Source organism: Colossoma macropomum, unplaced genomic scaffold (genome assembly GCF_904425465.1).
Source record: "Colossoma macropomum unplaced genomic scaffold, Colossoma_macropomum, whole genome shotgun sequence".
NCBI lineage: Eukaryota > Metazoa > Chordata > Actinopteri > Characiformes > Serrasalmidae > Colossoma > Colossoma macropomum.
In genome coordinates, this window is record NW_023494803.1 from 38,494,898 (window position 1) to 38,504,787 (window position 9,890).

A 9,890-nucleotide genomic window follows, 5' to 3' on the forward strand; every position below is an offset into this window, starting at 1 on the left:
CAGATATATAAGAATAATAATTCTATTGCAAATAATGATAACCATAAAACTCCAAATCCCTGTAATAAAGCTGAAGCCTCTCTCCCTAATGAAGCAGCAGCCTCCCCGCTGTTTCAGGCCTAATGTTTCCGCCGAGGCCTTTCCATAAAGCAATTTCGCGAGCCCACTCCAAATGTGAATCACCTAGAAATGAAGAAGAGAACTGTTCTCAAACCTCTTATTTCTCTCTCTCTCTCTCCCTCTCTCCCTCTCTCTCCCACTCTCTCTCTCTCTGGCTAAATCTGTGTTGATACAGTGGTGTCTAGTAAATCCTGTTTGCAAGGCTTCTATCTTCTCTAATACTCCATCTCTCACTCTCTCTCTCTCTATCTCTGGACTGTGTGTGTGCTAATGTAGCAGAACATCATCCGGCTGACAAAAAAACTGCATTTCGAGTTTCGCTTGCGTGGCTGAGAGAGAAACACAATGCGTGGGAAGGGAAACATATGTGAGGATGAAGAGGCCGCGATTTACTCTGTTCATTTGTTTACCTCCTATCTGATACTGCATTTAGTGCGATAGACTGTACATTGAAGCCCACGTAGGACTTCTTAAAGGTGTTACGTTTCAGGGCTTGACGTGAGCTTTAAGGCTGAATATGAAGGCCATATATTAGCAGACCTAGAGTACTGTGGAGAAGTCAGAGACCACCATTCATTTGATTACACAGAAGCTTCAAAAACTAACATCATTTTTTAGTATTTAGTGTGTCCATCCTTTGCCTCCATTCCTTTCAGGAGACTTGCTTTCGGTTTTTCAAAGAAATCTGCAAGGATGTTTATCCAGACCTCCAAAGTTCGGTCTTAGACGTTGGCTGCATTTTCTGTTTCTCACATGTAGAACCCAGTAATGTAATAATTTCCCAATAACATAATCACAACTGGAAATTTAATACTATTTTTCACTTAACCTTTGTGTGGTGTTGATGTGTTTGTTACTCAGTGGTCTGGTGGACCCACCGCATTTTTATTTTTTTTAAATCAATACAGCCATAACAGTTTATGTAAAAATTAATGTTTAAAATGTCACAAGTGTCCAGTGTAGGGTTCTCCTTTAGCAGCTGTAGCCAGTCAGCAGCCTGTCCATGTTGTCCACCCTCACACACACACACACACACACACACTAACAGGAGGCCATGTAGGAGGAGAACAGAGTGAAGGACACAGCACCTCTCCACATGTGTAATATAAATGTGTGGGGGGTGAACAGTGTGAAGACACTGAAAATGTGTTATTTTATATGTTCTTCACAGAAAATGAGCAAAGGCCAAGGAATCTGAGGTTGAAATAATAAATCGCATCATTTTTTCTCTTGGTAAACATTGAAAATGGGTCACACAGACATGAACACACAAGGCTTAGTCACGAATATAATAAAACCCAGTAATAGAAAAACTTGCGCAATAATGTAACACAAAGTCTGATAATGTAATAAGATTTTTACTGATAATGATATTTTATTGCATTATTGGGAATTTATTACATTTTCAGGTTGTCCATATGTAATAATTACATTAGTGAGAAGAACAGAAAGTACCACTCTTAGCCCTCTGAACGTGTTCTAGTCAAATTTAGTCAAAATTACTCTTTTTCTGTATCAGAAATATAATTTCTTATATAATGTGATTTTCAGAAGACTTTATTACTTTGTCCAGTCAAGGAAAGTTACAGTTGTAAGCAGAACCAGTTTCACAACTTTCTGAACTTTAATGCTTCCCTCATTCCAGGCTGGGTTGATTACCATGTTCAGCACAAAAGCTTGTAGGAGATCTTTGGTGGCTGCTCTTAAAATATTACATTATCCATTTTGAAAACAACTTTGAGCAAAATGATCACTTACAAATATAATTGATTCCCATTTATGTAATGTGGTTACATTATTCGGGTAAGTTATTAAAATATTGAATTTTATTACATTTTTGACCAAATTTGGTGCAAATTTTATTACATTTTTGGGGTTATATTCTGGGAAATGATTCGATTATTGGGTTCTATTCACAATCAGTGATTAGGAAATCTGGACTCTGGGGTGGTCAGTCCACTGTTCACCTTCTTTGTTTGATGTGTCCGTCTCCTTTTCTCAGTGAGGTTCTTCTTGACAGCTACACATCCTTTCAGACCCACAGCGCTGAGTCGTCTTCTCACAGTGGAAGGATGGACAGAAACACCTGTGGATGTTTTCAGATCTGAAGCAGCTTGATTTTCTCCTCTCTCTCAAAGATGAAAGCTTTAAGTGCTGTTTATCTGATGGGGGCAGTTTTGGGTGTCTTCCAGGTCTCCAGGTTGTTGTTAGGAGTCTTATTTTCTCTGTAGCTTTTGACCTTTTTTTGAACTCTAGTTTTGGAAACTCACTTCTTTACGTTTGACTTTCTCCTTCTTTATGCAAGAGGATTATCGTATGTCTGATTTCCTTTGAAACATCTCCTGAAGAACTTAATGGACCATTTTGACTGAAAATTAAATAAATGAAGGGTGGTCTCAAGCATATTTCACTATTTTTTGACATGCATAGACCCAGCGCAGGCTGAATGTACTGAATTTGTATTACATTTTAGTATTTAAGTATTAGGGCCGAATTTATCCAGTCTGCCTGAAACTCTCACTTACTCAGTGTTTAAAGGATCAAACTATTTTCTATATTTCCTGTAAAAAAGAGAAATGCATTAGATATTACATTTGAATCATCAGCCTGTGACTTTATTAGAAAGTATAATTAGCGTTTATTAGTGCATTTTTAATGTAATTATATTTAATTGTGTATTGTTAAAACTAAGTGACAGTCTTCTTTATACATTTCATTATTTTTTGAAGACTCGAAATTATTATAAATTTGTTCCTGAGCAATAGATCCCTTCAATTGTTTGAAGATAGACATAATAAAACCAAACCCAGGGCAGAACTCTGTTACTGTTGACCGTTTTAGGGCACGAGCTATTCTGCATATTTAAAAATGCAGCAGTTTTTTCCTTTTTGGCGAATACTAAATTACTCAGACATGTTTTGACTGACAGGTGAGGGGAGAGAGATGCGTTCAGTGAAGATCTCTTCCCCTCGTCTGGTGTGATTTGGGTTTTACGCAGGATTGCGCCCCTCGTTTACCGGCCCCCCACCCTCGGCACGGGGCAGGGGCAGATTGACAGAGCAGCATGGGGCCGAAATCCGCTGTGCCAACAGCCCCCCTCCCTGTCCCCAATCGCTACCTGATGTTTTTAACAAAGGCTTCATCTTTCCGGCTCCAGCCTGAACCCTCCACAGCTCTGGAAGTGACAGCCTCTGAAACCTGATCGTAGGGATGTGGGAACAGGTGCCCAGACAGTGGGAGAATACGCTGGCAGCAACTTAGGAGGATAAAACCTCAAACGTTATTTCATTTACTGCACCTTTAGTACCAGTAACTGTAATTCAGAGTGCTTCACAGACTGACTCAAAGACTTAAAGGTGGAATTCCATCAATTTTTCACCCCCTAATAATAATAATTCAGTCGGTGGGATCATTCAGAGTGGTTTGGTGCGAAATGGTTCAGTGGAGAGAAACATAACAGCTCAGATGTCCTTACAGTGGTGGTGATAGGAACCAGGGGTCGCCATGGCTACAACACAAATATAGACGTTTTATTTACTATCCAAACCCACCAGTGAACCTACACATCTTGTGAGTTTTTACATGGAATGTTGATGATGGGAAAATCGTGGAAAATCTGAAAACTTTTCTTTGGGGACTAAATGTATGAATGTATTACCAAAGAATATGTTTTAGGTGAAAAACTGTATCTCAAAACTATCATAAACCAGTGTCTCAGGCATCAGGCAGTGAATTTATAACCATTTCATGTAATAACTTTCTGTCAAGGAGCTTTTAGAGGTGGACGTCTGGTTCCTATCACCACCACTGTGAACAGTTCTGACTCTGCAAGTTTCTCTAGAGCAGAGCGTTTCACACCAAACCACTCTGAATGATTCTGTTTACATCTTAACCATATAATTATGCAGAAGTTGACCACTTTAAGACCTTTTACTCAGTAACTCCTATGATTTATTCTGTAACTGCTAAAAATATATGTAAGTTATGTAAATAAATGAAATGTGTTCCCTCTTAAACTGCAAGTGTCCCTTTAAGGGCACACATTTTAATTATTTACATAACTTATTCATTTTTTTAGTAGTTACGGAATGAGTCATAGGAGTTACTGAGTAATACTCTCAAAAGGGAGTTTGAAAATTGTGTACACTGTATACAGAAACAGTCGTTCACAGTGGTCTGATGTAAAATAGTAAAATAGGAACCAGACGTCAGCCTCTAAAAGCTCTCTCTCACGGGAAGTTACATACATACATACATCATCTAAACCGCTTATCCTTCTGGGTCACGGTGGGGTGCTGGAGCCTGTCCCAGCTGTCATTGGGCGGAAGGCAGGATACACCCTGGACAAGTCGCCAGTCCATCACAGGGCAGTCACGGGAAGTTATTACACAGAATGGTTATGAATTCACTGCCTGATGCCTGATGCACTGTTTTGTGAGAAGGTTTTGTCCTAAATGTGTTTTTACATAGAGTGTGGAGAGGTACATGAAGAGCATAAAGGCAAAATAGTTTCTAAGGATTTTTTTCCTTCAAATTTCTGATTTACAGCTGATTTACATCAACAGCTGTTCCATATAAATACTCTGAAGACACAAATTGTAAAAAAAAAATCGTTTAAAAGTAAGTAACCTGGTTGCCTTAAACATTTGCGTTCACTAAACTTAGTAATAAGTAAACAGAGCAATAATTCGAGTTATACTTTCTGTTGACTTATTTGAAGTTCAATGAAATAAAAAAATGTAAGGCAACCAGGTTGCTCACTTTTTCAAGTTCAAACATTAAATTATTTTTACAGTGTAGGTTCACTGGTGGGTTTGGATAGTAAATAAAATGTCTATATTTGTGTTGTAGTCATGGTGACCCCTGGTTCCTATCACCACCACTGTAAAGAAATGAGTTGGCAAGTTTACAGTGACCCATGTTTTACATCAAACCACCTTGAATGAGCTTTTTTTTTTTACATCTTAGCGATTTAGATACGCAGGAATTTTGGGAAATAGGTGGAAATTCCACCTTTGACTGGCCCCGAGCATCGGACACAGTTAAGAAGATGATCCAGAACGATGTGAACCCCAGCTATACGTGCCCAGAGCTGCTGTCTGCTGCAGAGGTCAGAGAAAAATGTATGTTTTATCCCAGTTTGACATCAAGGTAAGCAATTAGTGAGGCCTTCTGATTCATTAATAATGAGCACGAGTGTTCTGACTGACCTCGCTGCAAAGCATCATCAATCACAGCACAACTCTGCCTGACTTTCCAAAGGGAGAGAGAGGGAGAGGGAGAGGGAGAGGGAGAAAGGGAGCGAGAGAGAGAGAGAGAGAGAGAGCGCGCGCTGGTGTGACGCACAGCACACTTCTTGGAGGAGTTCCCCGGCGCTGATGGATTTCCGGCGCGGGGCTCGCAGCAGCCCTGCTGCACGCGCCTGTCTCTCCTCCTTCCTCCTGTCAACACGATCCTGCGCGCGATCACTTCTGATTCGCCGGCTCGCTGCGGGCCGTTCCGCTCCTCGCCGTGTCCTCTGGCCTCGCGCGCTGCCTTCTGCACGGGACACTCACACAGCCTCGCGCGCCCCAAACCAACTCACTCCGTTCGCTCGTTCTTCACTCTCCTTCTCTACACTGAAAAAGTCCTGCACTGAACTGAACTGATTCAGATGGGCACATCATTAAGCCCCCCCCATCCCCAACACCCCCCCGCCACACACACACACACACACCACCAGCACGCGCTACAATCATATTATCTTGTCTCCAATAATGAAAAATAATTAATAACCGCTAATGTAAACACAGCAGAACAATAATTAACCATATAAAGAAGGAAAGTAGAGCCCTTAATTGTCTATGTAAGTGAAATTTATAATAAATAAAACGTGATAAATAAATAAAACTCATTGCTTCTCCCAATATCATGATTGACACACATAATAATAATAATAATAATAATAATAATAGCTGTTTATTTGCAGGGCCCCTTGTGGTTGCCCTAAGCTTATAGCAGGGTGTCAAACCCAACCACTAAAAGGGCCATATTAAAAAATCTAAACAAATCTGTGGGCCAAACAACGCTTATGTTTTTATTTCATTTTTAATTAATGTGCTGCTGTAACCCAAACTGGTCACTGTTTATTCAAAATACACAAAAACTTCAACAGTGAAATACAGGCACTTGTAGTAAACCTTGAAATATTACATGCATATTTGAAATATTTAATATTTAAATGTCCCCAGGAGCTCAGTCTGTTAAACCTACCTATTTGCTTGAACTGGACACCTGACATCCTTTCTTTACTGCACGTTTATGAAACTTGGGCTGAACTCCTGAGCTGCTGAGCTGATATTAGGTGTAAATGAAGTTAGTGTGTTTGGTGATATGACTGATGTGGAATTGTGTATAATTGTGGTGTAACCGCTGTCCCATAGACTGTAGTTGGGGTAGGAGAGTCAGAGTGCACATTACATTGCAGTGCATGCTGGGGACTGTAGTGCAGCGCACTGTGAAACAGGCTAATAATAATAGAAAATGAAAATACTTCTGCAGGCCGGAGAGGATTGTGCCAGATCAGGCATGCGGGCCTTGTGTTTGACACATGGGGCTTATAGCAAACAGCCCTGTCCTTTCTGCATGAATACAAATATTACAGTGCTGTGCAAAAGTCACTGACTACCTTTTCATTCATTTAGTTTCCGGCCAAAACAGGCATTAAGTATAAATTCATTCCTCAGCGTCAGGAAAAAAGCAGGAAGCATTGATTAAACATACATTCACACAGAAGCCTCAGGAACTAAGTATAAGAAAATAAGTATTGCCCACTCTGTACCTTTATTACAACTTTCATTCTTTTCAGGAGACTCACTGTCAGTTTCTCAAAGAAATCTGCAGACACACCTCCAAAGTTCAGTCTTAGAAGTTGGTTATATTTTCTGCTTCTCACAAATCCAAATAATCCAGTTACAAATTTACACTCATCAGTCCATTAAACCTCCCTCTACATCTCAGATGTCCAGTTTTGGTCTTCTAGTGCAAATTCCAGGTCCCACTTTATTTAGATAGTCCACTATAGTCCCCTATAGATTATCTACAGGTGTTCAAATTGTTTACAATCTGTCTGTTGAAACTCAGTTGATTCTAAGCAGTGGTGGGGTTGGGGTTAGGATTTGGACCAGGGTAAGGGCTGGGTTTAGGTTTTGGGTTGAGGTTAAAGTTAAGGTAAGAATTCGAGCCAAATTCAGAGTTAAAAAAAATAATGGTCAATTTAGTAGATATTTAGTTGGGCAAATTAAGTATCTACAAAGTGGAACGGTCACTGGGGCAGTGCCCCTCTTGTCACTGAGGTGGTTCCCTCAAGGGTACGTTTCAGTACCTTTAGTCAGGGAACATAACTGAACCATAATCCACTGAAATTATATGTTCTAAGCTGTACTGACTCCACACACCCCGTCTCGTCTCCAGGCTTTTATTTTATTGACCTGTTTTAAAACATTTGGTTATGTAAAGGTACAAATACGAACTTTTCACCTGGAAAAACTTATTTAAGGTTCACAACTGGACATTAAAGCCACTGTTGTACCTTTGAGGGAACATTTACATTGTTTGTACCTCGACGAATGAAAAATGTACCTGTACAGAACCTTTATTTCTAACAGTGTAGTACAGTACACCAACACAGTTAACTCTTTCTGTGATGGACTGGTGACCTGTCCAGGGTGTCTTCTGCCTTCCAGCCAGTGACCGCTGGGATAGACTCTCACTTTTGTCAGTAATTGTGTTGATGATGTTCGGTTCACTTATTCCTCTTATATAGAGAGAATATTTAAAGCTAGTCAAATGCAAATATGGACAGAGGGAGTCCAGACTCCAGCAAAGTGTTTAAACCTTTAATTAGACTTATTATTATTATTAGTAGTAGTAGTAGTAGTAGTAGTATTACTATTATTATTATCATTATTATTATTATTATCATTATTATTATGGCTTGTTAAAGAAAGCTATTTTTACCATGCAATGCCAAATCGTTGTGAGAATTTGTATGAAAAATTGTCCTAAATTTCTTCATGAATCAAAGCAGATTGCACCAAACAAAACATAAAGAGCATGAAAGTTTACTTTTCAGAACTTGTAGTTTTGTTTTTTAAAGCATGTCTTTCTTTATAAAAAGAGAAACATTATTTAGATAAGCTATTATTCTGATACAATGATAGTCATCATCCGCGCCCGTCTCTGCCCCCTGATCAATGAAAGCGTTTTCAGGCCACAAGAGAGTGCGCAGCCGATGATAAATATTGGCAGTCAAAGAAAATGTGTGTTTTCTGTCGATTGAAGGGGACATAATGATATTCAGGAGGAGATCCCCTGCCGAGACGGAGAGAAAACTGTTCCTAAGCAACAAAAACACATTGTTCCTCTAAATGCATGTGGGGTTTTTGTTGACTGTCTACAGCCAGTGAAGGATTGTGGGCAGAGCCGGCATAAACGCCTGACTAAATAGGGAAAACAAGCACACTGACCAGCACTGACCACAGTGGAGTCCATTCACATCTTTAGCCCGAGTGACACTGACCTGTAGAACCAAAACACACCAATATATCATCACTGTCTAAAAAACAACAACATGTATCTCAATTTACAGAGGAAAAAATATTCCCTAAGTGAAGGGTATTAATAAGGAGTCTGTCCTCCTTTGCTGCAGTAAACAGCTCTTCTGGGAAGGCATTACATTAGATGTTGCAACATTGCTGTGAGGATTTGATTGCATTCAGCCACAAGAGCATTAGTGAGGTCAGGTACTGATTTTGGATAATCAGTTCTGGATCACTCCAGCTCATCCCAAATGTATTCGATGGAGCTCCATCATTCCAAAGAACGCAGTTCCACTGCTCCACAGCCCAATGCTGGGGGGGCTTTATACCCCTCTAGTCCATGCTCAACATTGGGCATGATGACCATAGGCTTACATGCAGCTGCTCCACAGCGTCCCATTCTACAAGCCAGTACTTTTCTTTGGACATTATCCAAGCTGTGCGTGCACAATTGGACACCTATGTGACCTTAAAGTAGCTGAATTCACTCATTAGAAGGGCTGTCCGGATACTTTTGGATAAGTACCATACATATATCAGTGTTATTAATCTACTAATCCATAATGATATATTTCAGGCCAGGTACATCAACACTATGCAGGTACTGCTTTCTGCTTTGAGTCAATGGAAACTACAACAAGCCCCAGGTTTCCCTCTATTGCTTTGGTAAGACTGCCATCTAGTGTTAGACATTCCATTCTGACGAAGGTCACAACTGCGAGTGGCCACTGGCTTTGGCTGAAAACTCAAGTCTTATCTGTAAGACTTAAGTAGGAGTAAGCATGACTTACATCACTCCACAAAGTGCTTTTCTGAGCATGTTGTGATGTTGTCAGTACTTTAAAAAGGCCCATAGCACAGAAAATATATATATTTTTTAAGATAAAAGAGTTTGACCTTGTATGTAAACACTGTTGTATGTAAACACTGTTCAAATGTCTGTACCACCCCCCCCCAGCCTGTACAGTCCATATATGGAAATCAAACTGCAAAACAGCCTGTTTTGAAATAGTTTTGTCACAGAAAGCAGTGTACTCACATATATCTGTCTATTCAGCCTACATAAGGTTACCTCCTCTCACTCACACTGAAGGTATAAGGAGTGTTACCACCTAACATGCTTTTTGAATGAGGCACAATACAGGGTGTAAATACATTTGCATATAACAGTCTTCAAGGCATAGTAACAAA